This window comes from Engystomops pustulosus, chromosome 4, assembly GCF_040894005.1.
Source record: "Engystomops pustulosus chromosome 4, aEngPut4.maternal, whole genome shotgun sequence".
Taxonomy (NCBI): Eukaryota; Metazoa; Chordata; class Amphibia; order Anura; family Leptodactylidae; genus Engystomops; species Engystomops pustulosus.
In genome coordinates, this window is record NC_092414.1 from 218,730,062 (window position 1) to 218,742,967 (window position 12,906).

A 12,906-nucleotide genomic window follows, 5' to 3' on the forward strand; every position below is an offset into this window, starting at 1 on the left:
CTCCCAGGAAAATTTGCCATTTGAACCGGCATACTCTGAGGAACTGTTTTCTGGACCCTTCCCACAGTCACAAACCACTTGTCCGGTTGCTGCTGAGCAATTTTCCGATGCCCAGGTTTTCCACCAGTCACAGTCTGTGGGTGATGATGACCTTCTTGACGTAGTGGAAGTGTGTAAAGAGGTGTCCGACGATGAGGAGACACGGTTGTCAGACAGTGGGGAAGTTGTTGTCAGGGCAGGAAGTCCGAGGGGGGAGCAGACTGAGGGATCGGAGGATGATGAGGTGACAGACCCAAGCTGGGTTGAGAGGCCGGGTGAACACAGTGCTTCTGAGACGGAGGAGAGTCCTCGACCTGAACAGGTTGGAAGAGGCAGTGGTGGGGCCAGACGGAGAGGCAGGGCCAGAGCTGGTGCATCAGCGCCACTGTCAACTAGTGAAGCTCCCGTGGTGAGGGCTCTTGCGGCGAGGGCTAGATCTTCAGAAGTGTGGAGGTTCTTTAAGGAAACACCGGATGACCGACGGACTGTGGTGTGCAACATTTGCCAAACCAGGCTCAGCAGGGGTTCCACCACTACTAGCTTAACTACCACCAGTATGCGCAGGCATATGAATGCTAAGCACCCCACTCAGTGGCAACAAGCCCGTTCACCTCCGGCCGTGCACACCACTGCTCCTTCCCCTGTGTCAGCTGCTAGTCAGCCCCCTGCCCAGGACCCTGGCACAAAAACCCCATCGTCGCCTCCACGATCCTCCACAGCATCCACCAGCGTTCAGCTCTCCATACCCCAGACGCTGGAGCGGAAACGCAAATATAGTGCAACCCACCCGCACGCCCAAGCCCTTAATGTGCACATCTCCAGATTGCTTAGCCTGGAGATGCTGCCCTATAGGCTAGTAGAGACCGAGGCCTTTCGCAACCTCATGGCGGCGGCCGCCCCTCGGTATTCGGTCCCCAGCCGCCACTACTTTTCCCGATGTGCCGTCCCAGCCCTGCACCAGCACGTGTCAGACAACATCATCCGTGCCCTGACCAACGCCGTTTCTGACAAGGTCCACCTGACCACGGACACGTGGACGAGTGCTGCCGGGCAGGGCCACTATATATCGCTGACGGCACATTGGGTTAACTTGGTGGAGGCTGGGACCGAGTCTGACCCTGGGGCTGCTCATATACTGCCGACGCCGAGGATTGCGGGGCCTACCTCGGTCCAGGTGTTTCAGGCCTACTATGCCTCCTCCTCCTCCCACCCCTCCTCCACCTCCTCCTCCGAACTACCATCCGTGGGCACGGCGCCATCAGTCGGTAGCTCTAGGCACAGCAGCAGTGCCGTCGCTAAGCGACAGCAGGCGGTGCTCAAACTGCTGAGCCTAGGCGACAAAAGGCACACCGCCCAAGAGCTATTACAGGGCATCACGGCGCAGACTGATCTGTGGCTGGCACCGCTGAACCTCAAGCCGGGAATGGTTGTGTGTGACAACGGCCGTAACCTGGTGGCGGCTCTGCAACTCGGCAGACTGACACATGTGCCATGCCTGGCCCATGTGTTAAATCTGATAGTGCAGCGTTTCCTCAAGACATACCCCAATCTGTCTGATTTGCTCACGAAGGTGCGCCGCATCTGTGCGCATTTCAGGAAGTCCAGCCCAGATGCTGCCACTCTCAGGGCAGCGCAGCGCCGCCTCCAACTGCCCGCTCACCGACTGTTGTGCGACGTGCCCACGAGGTGGAATTCAACACTGACCATGTTATCCAGAGTTTACCAGCAGCGCAGAGCGATTGTAGACTGCCAGATGTCAACTTCCACCAGAACTGGTAGTCAGGTCAGTCAGCTTCCTCAAGTCTACAATGAGGAGTGGACGTGGATGTCTGATATCTGTCAGGTGCTGAGTAACTTTGAGGAGTCAACACAGATGGTCAGTGGCGATGCCGCCATCATCAGCCTCACCATCCCGCTGCTTGGCCTGTTGAAAAACTCTCTGGTCAGCATGAAGTCGGAAGCTTTGCGCTCGTCACAAGAGACGGGGGAAGAATATTCCCTTGTTGATAGCCAAAGCACCCTGAGGTCTGTTTCTCAGCGCATATCGGAGGAGGTGGAGGTGGAGGAGGATGAGGAGGAAGAGGAGGAGAATGTTGGCGAGACACAAGAGGGGACCATTGTTGAGTCCTTCACTGTTCAGCGTGTATGGGCAGAAGAAGAGGAGTTGGAGGAGTTGGAGGAGGAGGAAATGGACAGTCAGGCCAGTGAGGGGAGTGAATTCTTATGCGTTGGTACTCTGGCGCATATGGCAGATTTCATGCTAGGCTGCCTATCCCGTGACCCTCGCGTTCAAAGAATTTATTCCAGCACCGATTACTGGGTGTTCACTCTCCTGGACCCACGGTACAAGCAAAATCTTCCCACTCTCATCCCTGCAGAGGAAAGGAGTGTGAGAATGCATGAATACCAGCAGGCCCTGGTGCACAAGCTGAAACAGTATTTCCCTTCTGACAGCGCTAGCGGCAGAGTGCGTAGTTCTGCGGGACAAGTAGCGAGGGAGAGTAGGCGAGCAGGCAGCTTGTCCAGCACTGGCAAGGGTACGCTTTACAAGGCTTTTGCCAGCTTTATGTCACCCCAGCAAGACACTGTCACCTGTCCCCAGTCTCGGCAGAGTAGGGCTGATCTTTACAGAAAGATGGTGAGGGAGTACGTAGCTGACCATACCATCGTCCTAAATGATCACACAGCTCCCTACAACTACTGGGTTTCAAAGCTGGACATGTGGCACGAACTGGCGCTGTACGCCTTGGAGGTTCTTGCCTGCCCTGCCGCTAGCGTCTTGTCCGAGCGGGTTTTCAGTGCAGCTGGTGGCATCATCACCGATAAGCGTACACGCCTGTCGACTGACAGCGCTGACAGGCTGACGCTTATTAAAATGAATAAAGGCTGGATTTCTCAGAATTTCCAATCTCCACCAGGTGAAGGAAGCTCAACCTGAATAATTGATCCACTCCTCCTCCTCCTCCTCATTTTCCTCCTTCTCCTCCTCTTTGTACAGTAAAGCAGAGGAAAATGGCTATTTTTTGACAGGGCCCACTGGCTCTTGCTATAGTACTTCATGCATTTAATTTTTCTGGAGGGCCACCTACCCGGTCCTCTGTTTGAAACAATTTTTGTGAGTGCCACATACAGGCACTCAATCTATTCCATTTTTCTGGAGGGCCACCTACCCGGTCCTCTGTTTTAAAAAATTTTTGGGACTGCCACATACAGGCACTCAATCTATTCCATTTTACTGGAGGGCCACCTACCTGCTCCTCTGGTTTGAAACATTTTTGGGACTGCCACATACAGGCACTCAATCTATTCCATTTTACTGCAGGGCCACCTACCTGCTCCTCTGGTTTGAACAATTTTTGGGACTGCCACATACAGGCACTCAATCTATTCCATTTTACTGGAGGGCCACCTACCTGCTCCTCTGGTTTGAAACATTTTTGGGACTGCCACATACAGGCACTCAATCTATTCCATTTTACTGCAGGGCCACCTACCTGCTCCTCTGGTTTGAACAATTTTTGGGACTGCCACATACAGGCACTCAATCTATTCCATTTTACTGGAGGGCCACCTACCTGCTCCTCTGGTTTGAAACATTTTTGGGACTGCCACATACAGGCACTCAATCTATTCCATTTTACTGGAGGGCCACCTACCTGCTCCTCTGGTTTGAAGAATTTTTGGGACTGCCACATACAGGCACTCAATCTATTCCATTTTACTGGAGGGCCACCTACCTGCTCCTCTGGTTTGAAACATTTTTGGGACTGCCACATACAGGCACTCAATCTATTCCATTTTACTGGAGGGCCACCTACCTGCTCCTCTGGTTTGAAAAATGTTTGGGACTGCCACATACAGGCACTATCCAAATTAAATTGTCTCCATAGCAGCCTCCACACGTTGTCTCCATTGCTACCTCCAAAAGTCGTCCATATAGCTGCCTCCATACATCGTCCCTTTATCAAACGAGGTGTGTCAGGCAGAAATTTGGGTTGTTTTCATGGATTCCACATCAAAGTTGTTAACTTTGTCGCCACCCTGCTGTGTTATCCACAAAATATACTGGCAAACTTTTACCATTTAGGGATATTATTTCAGCGCTTCTTGCGCATCTGTTTACATTCCCCTCACCCGGCATATCCTAAACTTATAAGAACGCTACTACACTTGATCTTATACAAAAGGTTCTTAGAAGTGCTGTTTGGGGAGTAGCCTAGAGACAGGGGCTTGGATTGGCGAAAGCTCGCCTGGCAGCGGAGCGCCAGCTCCATGCGCATCATGCGCTTCTTGCGCATCTGTTTACATTCCCCTCACCCGCCATATCCCAAACTTATAAGAACGCTACTACACTTAACTTGGTGCAGGCTGGGACCGAGTCTGACCCTGGGGCTGCTCATATACTGGCGACGCAGAGAATTGCGGGGCCTACCTCGGTCCAGGTCTCAAAGGCCTACTATACCTCCTCCCACCCCTCCTCCACCTCCTCCTCCTCCGAATTACCATCCGTGGGCATGGCGCCATCAGTCGGTAGCTCTAGGCACAGCAGCAGTGCCGTCGCTAAGCGACAGCAGGCGGTGCTGAAACTGCTGAGCCTAGGCGATAAAAGGCACACCGCCCAAGAGCTATTACAGGGCATTCCACATCAAAGTTGTTAACTTTGTCGCCACCCTGCTGTGTAATCCACAAAATATACTGGCAAACTTTTACCATTTAGGGATATTATTTCAGCGCTTCTTGCGCATCTGTTTACATTCCCCTCACCCGGCATATCCTAAACTTATAAGAACGCTACTACACTTGATCTTATACAAAAGGTTCTTAGAAGTGCTGTTTGGGGAGTAGCCTAGAAACAGGGGCTTGGATTGGCGAAAGCTCGCCTGGCTGCAGAGCGCCAGCTCCATCACAAGATCCAACTAACATAGTTGCAGCACCTTTAATCTACTACTAGTTCACTGCCTCCATAATAATAATAATCTTTATTTATATAGCGTCATCATATTCTGCAGCGCTTTACAAATCATAGGAAACAAATACAAATGTAATGTAACAGAGCACAACATTTGTATGGAACAACAGGAGTGAGGTCCCTGCTCGCCAGAGCTTACGGTTTATGAAGATGATGGGGTAACACGAGGTAAAAGAATATTTAATGGTCAAGCCATTCTTCTTAGGGAATAGAAAAAAATATAATAAATGGAATTGCTGTCGCTTGAAACACTCAGCCGTCATCTTATATACCAGGTCCAGGGTGAATGGGACTGCAGAGAAGTCTGGTGCCTGTTGGTTGCTGGATAACAGATGGGAGGACGACACAGGACGGGTTAGTAGAAGAGTTAAAACTTCATGCAGTTAATGAGTGTTATAGGCTTGCCTAAAGAAATGGGTTTTAAGAGCACGTTTGAAACTTTGGAGGTTAGGTATTAGTCTGATAGTCCGGGGCAGAGCATTCCATAGAATTGGTGCAGCTCTAGAGAAGTCTTGGAGACGCGAGTGGGAGGTCCGCACTAGGGTAGAGGTTAATCTAAGATCACTGGCGGATCTAAGAGCACGGGTTGGGCGATAGACTGAGATAAGAGAGGAGAGGTAGGGGGGTGCAGCATTATACAGAGCTTTATGGATGAGGGTTATTATTATTTTAAACTATTCGAAAGGAGACTGGCAGCAAGTGCAGCGACTGGCATGAACTGTAAGCATACATGGTCCCCTTATCAAACGAGCTGTGTCAGGCAGAATTTTGGGTTGTTTTCATGGCTTCCATGTTAACTTTGTCGCCACCCTGCTGTGTAATCCACAAAATATACTGGCAAACTTTTATCATGTAGCGATATTATTTGAGCGCTTCTTGCTCACCTCCTTTGGTTCCTCTCTGCCACCCATTGGTTTGAAGCCTGAGTCCATTTAGGGTATGTCGCCATGCCACTCTCTAGCCTGCCGCTGCTGCCGCTGCCTCTGCATGCCGTCCCCTATAGTGTCAGGGTCAATTATTGGATGTTTTAGATGCTATCTAGCTTCATTCTGTCACTCTGTCATGGCCATGCTGTTGCCCATAATTTTGGCATAATGGTGCGATTAGGCAGCCTCAGAGGCATCCATGCATGCTGCCCCTGCTGTTTCCTGTCCATTTCCGTGGTGTTTCCATCCTTTTCTGAGGTTCCCAGGTGTTTGGCCAAGCTTCCCTGTGCAGAGCCTTGGTCCCCTTGAAAAATGCTCGAGTCTCCCATTGACTTCAATGGGGTTCGTTATTCGAGACGAGCACTCGAGCATCGGGAAAAGTTCGTCTCGAATAACGAGTACCCGAGCATTTTAGTGTTCGCTCATCTCTAATAAAGACACATCAACAGCTGTTCAAATACATAATGTAAAAAACAAGCGCAGTAAGTACAAAAACTAGACTAGAGCTGTCTAACCCTTAAGATCCTTACCCCTAAGTATTGCAGTGCAGTAGATCGAGCAAGAAATCTTCTAACCACTTGTTCAAGTCTAAAGCTAAAATTTGAGTAAAAAAGTGAAAAATACATTTCAATATTTTTTATTAAAATAAAGGAAGAATGAAAAAGTCTCTAAAACACCGGCACCAGCTTTCCATGTAAATATCTAATAAAATATAAACAACACAAATAACCCACAGAATTGGTATTGCTGTATTTACCTGTACAATAAATCTGACTTATCAAATTCATTATTTCATCTATTATTAATGTGGAATTTATGTGCCAAAATGAATTTCCCCCACAATTACCATTTCTAAATTGCATCTCCATTCTGTTTTAACCTCTTTGAAACACCTAAAGAGTTAGCAAACTTACTAAATGTTCTGGTACAGATGCTGTAGTTTCTATAGTGGGGTAATTTATGGGGTTTAACTGTTATTTAGGCCGCTCAAAGTCACTTGAAAATTGAACTGGTCCTTCAAAAGGGGCCCTGTCATGCAAATGTACCCACCCGAAATAAAGACTTTGATTACAAAGCATTGCCCTTATCCCTAAATGGTTCATTTCTGTGGCTGCTGTGTTACAGAATCTGTTTGTAGACTTATATGCAAAACACCTGATGTGAGTCCACTACACTAAGTGAGTCCAATGAAGCCCTTCATGAGTTACTTGCATTGCCCTGGCTCCTGACTTGGTCTTAGGATTATGATATTTTGCTGTATGGAACATTCAGAGAGAGCTCATTGGGCACTCAAATTCAAGTGACCAGGATGACATCATTTAAGGTTCTCTTACATCTGCAATGTCTAACCGATGTATGTATCTAATGACATGAAATCACTGCACCCTCCATGGAGGATGGGGAGGAGTAGAAGTCCATGGAGGCTGCTGTGATTTCATGTGCTCACATAAATACATATACATGTGCTCACATAAATACATATAAGGTGTACAGTTTGCTAATGGCAGGAGACTAAAGGACCTGTGTTGCCTGGTCACATGACATGCTGAGATGAGACATAAGGCATGGGTGGAGTACATGGGAGGGACTGGCTATACAGGACATGCCCCTCTGATAAAGATAAAGTTGATTTTTAGCTAAAAGAAGTTGGTCAATTAGTTAATAGGTCTCTATAGGAACCTGTCAGTAGTTGTGTATGTGAAAATGTGGTGACCGGTTCTCTTTAAGTTTTGACTTTCATTAAAATGTGAAAAACTGCACCTAAGGTTTTAAGCCTCATAATACCCTAAAAAATAAGAAGGCACATAAAAATGGCATGCCAACCTGAAGCAGGCATTTGGTAAATGATTGCCATCAGGTTTTTGTGTGGTATGACTGATATGACTGGATAGCAGAAAATTTGGAACCCTCGGTTGGTCTGACTGATTTGGACCAAGTGCTGTATTTAACATGAAATTGTGTCGCTCGCCCTATGTTAAATATCCACCACAAAAAGAGATAGGTAACTCTGTCGGGCCAGTGCGGGGAAGCGACACATTCATGATTTCTCGCGCATGATCATAGTGAATCACCGCACCGAGCACTATACATTGCAGTTTCCAAATTTTCTGAAGTAAAAAGTACTCCCATAGTAGTGGTCTATTACATTTGACCAGGGGGACAAAGTGAAAACATATTTGAGATAAAAGGACCTATTCTGGTGATACACAAACTAAAATTATTGCCAGATAAGAAATGTGTGGATATTTTTCAAGCAATGGAAAATTCTAGAAAGTTGACTTTGGATCTCATGATTTCTGAAACAGTATATTACTGGATTTAACAATGGTGTCCCTAAAGTGTACAATAGAGATAACATCTTATTAATGTTATCAGACTGGCCTCCAGAAGGGAATAAATATATACTAAGTAGAGAGCCATAATATGCACCTACAACAAGAAGGTGGGAGCTGCAAGTGGAGAAGGTCTTCTTTCTGCCTGTCGATGAGGGTATCCCAATGATTGTCCAGAAAATAGAGATGTAGCTACCTAGGACAGTCAGAAAAGGCACCAGGACTATGACAATGGCAAAGAAAAATGTCTCTAAGACGACTGGTGATACATCGGAGCAAGAAAGCTCCAACATCGGGATGAAGTCACAGTAGAAGTGGTTAATGGTCCTGCTACTGCAAAAATCCAACTGGCATATCAATGAGATGGTTATCAAGACAAAGAGAAAGCCAAGTAACCACGACCACATTGCCAAGTGCAGACACAGCTGACTGTTCATGGCAGAGGAATATCGTAACGGGACACAGATTGCCACAAATCGGTCAATGGACATGACTGTTAGGAGGTAGCACTCTGTGGCAGTGCATGAAGCAAAAACATAGAACTGAAGAAGACAACCAGAAAACGAGATGGGACTTCCATCCGCTAATGTGATGTGCATCATGTTGGGGACAATGTTCGAGGAGAATAGAAAATCACAACATGAGAGGTGGCTCAAGAAAAAGTACATGGGGGTCTCCGCGAGGCGGCTAGTGTTCACTAAGATGACAAGGAGAAGGTTTCCACTGACGGTCAGGATGTACATTTTAAGTAGAAATATAAAAAAAATGATCTTGTAGTTGTCAATGTTTTGGAATCCTGTGAGGAAGAAATCTGTGACTATGGAAGTGTTTTGTCGAATCATCATCATCTCCAGGTAGAATGGAATGGAGTAACATACTATGCTGTCCAATACGTAGTCCAATATGTATCCCTAACTCTCTACTTTAAGGAGATTGTGACATGGTAGAAGGATGGACACAGAAGAAAGAGTCATAAAAGAATCATTAATATGTATGTGACCCCATCACAAAAATAAAACGTCTCCCAACTGCCTTCTGTTGGGTAGATAGATCAACAACCCTATAACAGAGAGCGAAATGCCCCTTCACCCAATAAACATGATAATTCAATCAAGGACACAAAGGGGCAGATTTACTTACCTGGTCTTGTCGCGATCCAGCGGCGCGGTCTCTGTGGAGGATTCGGGTCTTCCGGCGATTTACCGCTGGTGTTCACCATCCTATTCCTGGTGCATGTAAGTCTGTGTCAAGCGACACTTTTTTTTTTAAACAGCACAATTTTTCTGAATCCGTTGGGTTTTCCGACAGCCATGCCCACCGGTTTTCGTCGCATGCAAGCCGCCGCCGATGGGACACAATCCTATCACGTGCACCAAAAACCCTGGATAATTCGGCGCAAAGCGGTAAAATTCGGAAAACCCGGCGGAAAACTGCGATTCGGACCCTTAGTAAATGTGCCCCAATGTCTCTAGATCTGGCCTATTCCTTATCCGCAATCATTTTCCAGTCCACATCCAACCATTTGACCAAACAATGGGGCACATTTACTTACCCGGCCAACGGAGTTCACCCGAATAGCATTGTCCGACGTCAATGCACTGTGCCCCGATTCACTAAGATTGTGCGCCCGATATCCTGCATGTGTCGCTTCCCCGCTAAGGTCCCCGGAGTTCACCATGTTCTTTGCGGTGCAGTTAAGTGCAACACAATTTTAATTTTAAATCCCGCGCTCAGTCCGATCATCCAACGGCCAGCCCCCCGATTTTTGTCACATGAAAGCTGGTGCCGCTGCACCTAAATCCGATTGTGTGTGCCAAAATCCCCTGCTAAATCCCTGTCCCTGTCCCGGAAAACCATGAACAGTCCGACAGAAATGCGTTCCGCGGACCCTTAGTAAATAAACCCCAATATGTTATTATTCCTTATTCCTATTGAATTTTTGTTTTGTATTTTCAATCTTTCTCTGGAATATGAATAAAACAAAACAAAATGATATCATATTTTTTGCAATATCACAATAACATTTACAGTATTTGCTTTATTTTTATATAATTATGTCTAATGTAATGTTATGTTCTGATTTCAGAAATGCTCTGCATCTAATCTCAGTTTTCTCTCCTGTGATGATGATAGCAAATCACTTACATGTTCTGGCAGATATTGGACAGTTTTGGTCTCTGTTTAGTGCAGCGAGCAGAGCGGAGATGCTATCCCCTGGTTTTATACCTTCAGTAGTGATGTAGAATAAGATCTAATTATCTGCCGAATTCCCCACTGGTCCAATTACATTTCTGAGAATTGCCAGAATAGAATTTGTTAGAAATGTAAAGTTTGTAGTTACGGTAACTTTCTTAAGGTTAAAAGAAATCTACCATCAAAATCCATTATAATAAACCAGAGACATTACTCATAGATCAAGGCACCTTGACTAAGATATTCTTTTTATATTCTTCCTTCTAAAATCAACTTTGAAATTATTATAATGAGCCGGAAAGGCTCTGGTCAGGGTTCTAGGGTCTGTGGACCCTCTGAACCACCGCGGGAGATGGTACTAGTCGACACCTGGGACCGGAGTCTAAGTGGCCCCTGGTCTTCACCAGAGCCCGCCGCAAAGCGGGATGGTCTTGATGCAGCGGGGAGCCACCAGGTCGTTCCACAGGTGCCACTATCCCAGGGTGGGAGCCAAGGTAGCAATGTAGAACACAGTACAAGCATGGGATGACAGCGGGAGTCTAGCACTGGAAGGAACCCTGGAACTCACAGCAGGAACACGGGAGCAGGCTGGGACACGGGAACAGACTGGAACACAGGAATGCAGGAACACAGAGGAGCTTCCATTTCACAGGAATGGCTTGGGTCAGCTTGGGAAACCTAGGGAAGATCCGGCCGGGAATGATGAGAGCCATTGGATTGTATAGCAAACCTGGAAGTGCCAGCGCCAATCAGAAGGACACTGGCCCTTTAAATCCCAGAGAACCGGCGAGCGCGCCATAGGGAGCACGTTGCCTAGTCCGATGGGCTTGTGGAAAGGTAAGTGAGAGCAGGGGGTGGCGCACCACAGAGAGGGGCACGGGTGTGCCTGCAGTCCGTGACATGGATCGTGGGGCACCTGTGACAGTACCCCCCCCTTAGGGCCCTCCCTCTTCTTCGGCCTCCTCCTCTTCTTTTTGGTCCCGAGGCACCTCTGGAGGAGAGCAGGTTTTACATACATCTTGCCGGGAGACAGCTGCCGAGGCACTGGCCCCTCTCCAGCCATGTCCAGAGAGGTCAGGAGAGATGGCGGTGATACGATGCAGCTTGAGTGAAGTTTTGCAATTGAGGACCGGAGAGTGAAGTTTCAGCCATAGAAGACCCAGGAGAAGAGGTGAGGTGGAGCGTGGCAAAAAAACTGGCTCAGTGCGGTACCGGACTGGTTCAGAGAAGATTTATCCATCAAGAGAGGATATGGATAGGGGCTTCTTGAGAGGAACCACCAGAAACAGAGTCCACAAAGGCTGAGACTTGCACGGGAATGCGAGTACCGACACCTAGGAGTACAGGAACAGTCAGATGTGGAGACACAGTATTCACACGTAGGGATGTTTCTCCCAGGACCCCAAGGTGTTGGTGTCTCCTGGACCTGGGAGAACGGACAGGACAAGCCCCGATGAGATGCTTGGGACTGGCACAGTACAAGCAGAGGTTTTCTTGGAGACATCTGGAACGTTCCTTGGCCGTGAGTCGGACTCTGTCAACTTGCATTGGCTCCTCTGCAGACTGTGCAGCCGGAGGCCGGAGCGGGTTTTGGAAAGCCGGAGCAAAATAAGGAAGATGTGGAATTGGAGCCTGTGGTTGCTCGTGATGCAATTATCCAGCTCTCTTCCTGAACCGCATGTCTTTCCGGCTGGCCAGGCTGTTAAGACCACTCATAGTAGCTGGCAGATCACGGGCAGCCAGTGCGTATTTGACCTTGGAAGACAGTTCTTTTTTGAAAGTTGCTGACAAGACCGTGTCGTTCCAGGAGATCTCAGAAGCCAGGGTGTGGAACTTGACAGCATATTCAGCCACAGATCATTTTCCCTGGCACAGGTTCAGCAGCGCCGTTTCAGCTGAGGAGGCTCGTGCAGGTTCCTCGAACACGGACCGGAATTCAGCCAGGAATGCAGTATGGGTTGCTGTGACTGAATCACCTCTGTCCCATATAGGAGTTGCCCAGGCCAGGGCCTTCCTGGAAAGCAAACTGACAATGAATGCCACCTTGGAGCTTTCGGTGACAAACTGGGATGGCATCAGTTCTATGTGCAGCGAGCACTGGTTTATAAAGCCCCTGAACAATTTGTGGTCACCATTGTTCTTATCAGGCATAGAAAATCTGAGCCTTGGTTCTGCTGCCGGAGGACTTGCCCGGGTGACTGGTGAAGTCGCAGAAGTAGTCACAGAAGCCTGTTGCTGGGAGTCAAGCAGCTGTTGAAGCGTGGCGGCACCTTTGCCTAGTAGGTCTCCTTGAGAAGCAATCTGCTGAGACTGCCGGTCGACCATGCTAAAAAGATCAGACAGTACCCAATGTGGCTCCTTGGAGGGGTTCGGCTCCTTGGAGGGGTCCATTGCCGGATTTTACTGTCAGGGTTCTTGGGTCAGTGAACCCCGCAGGAGATGGTAC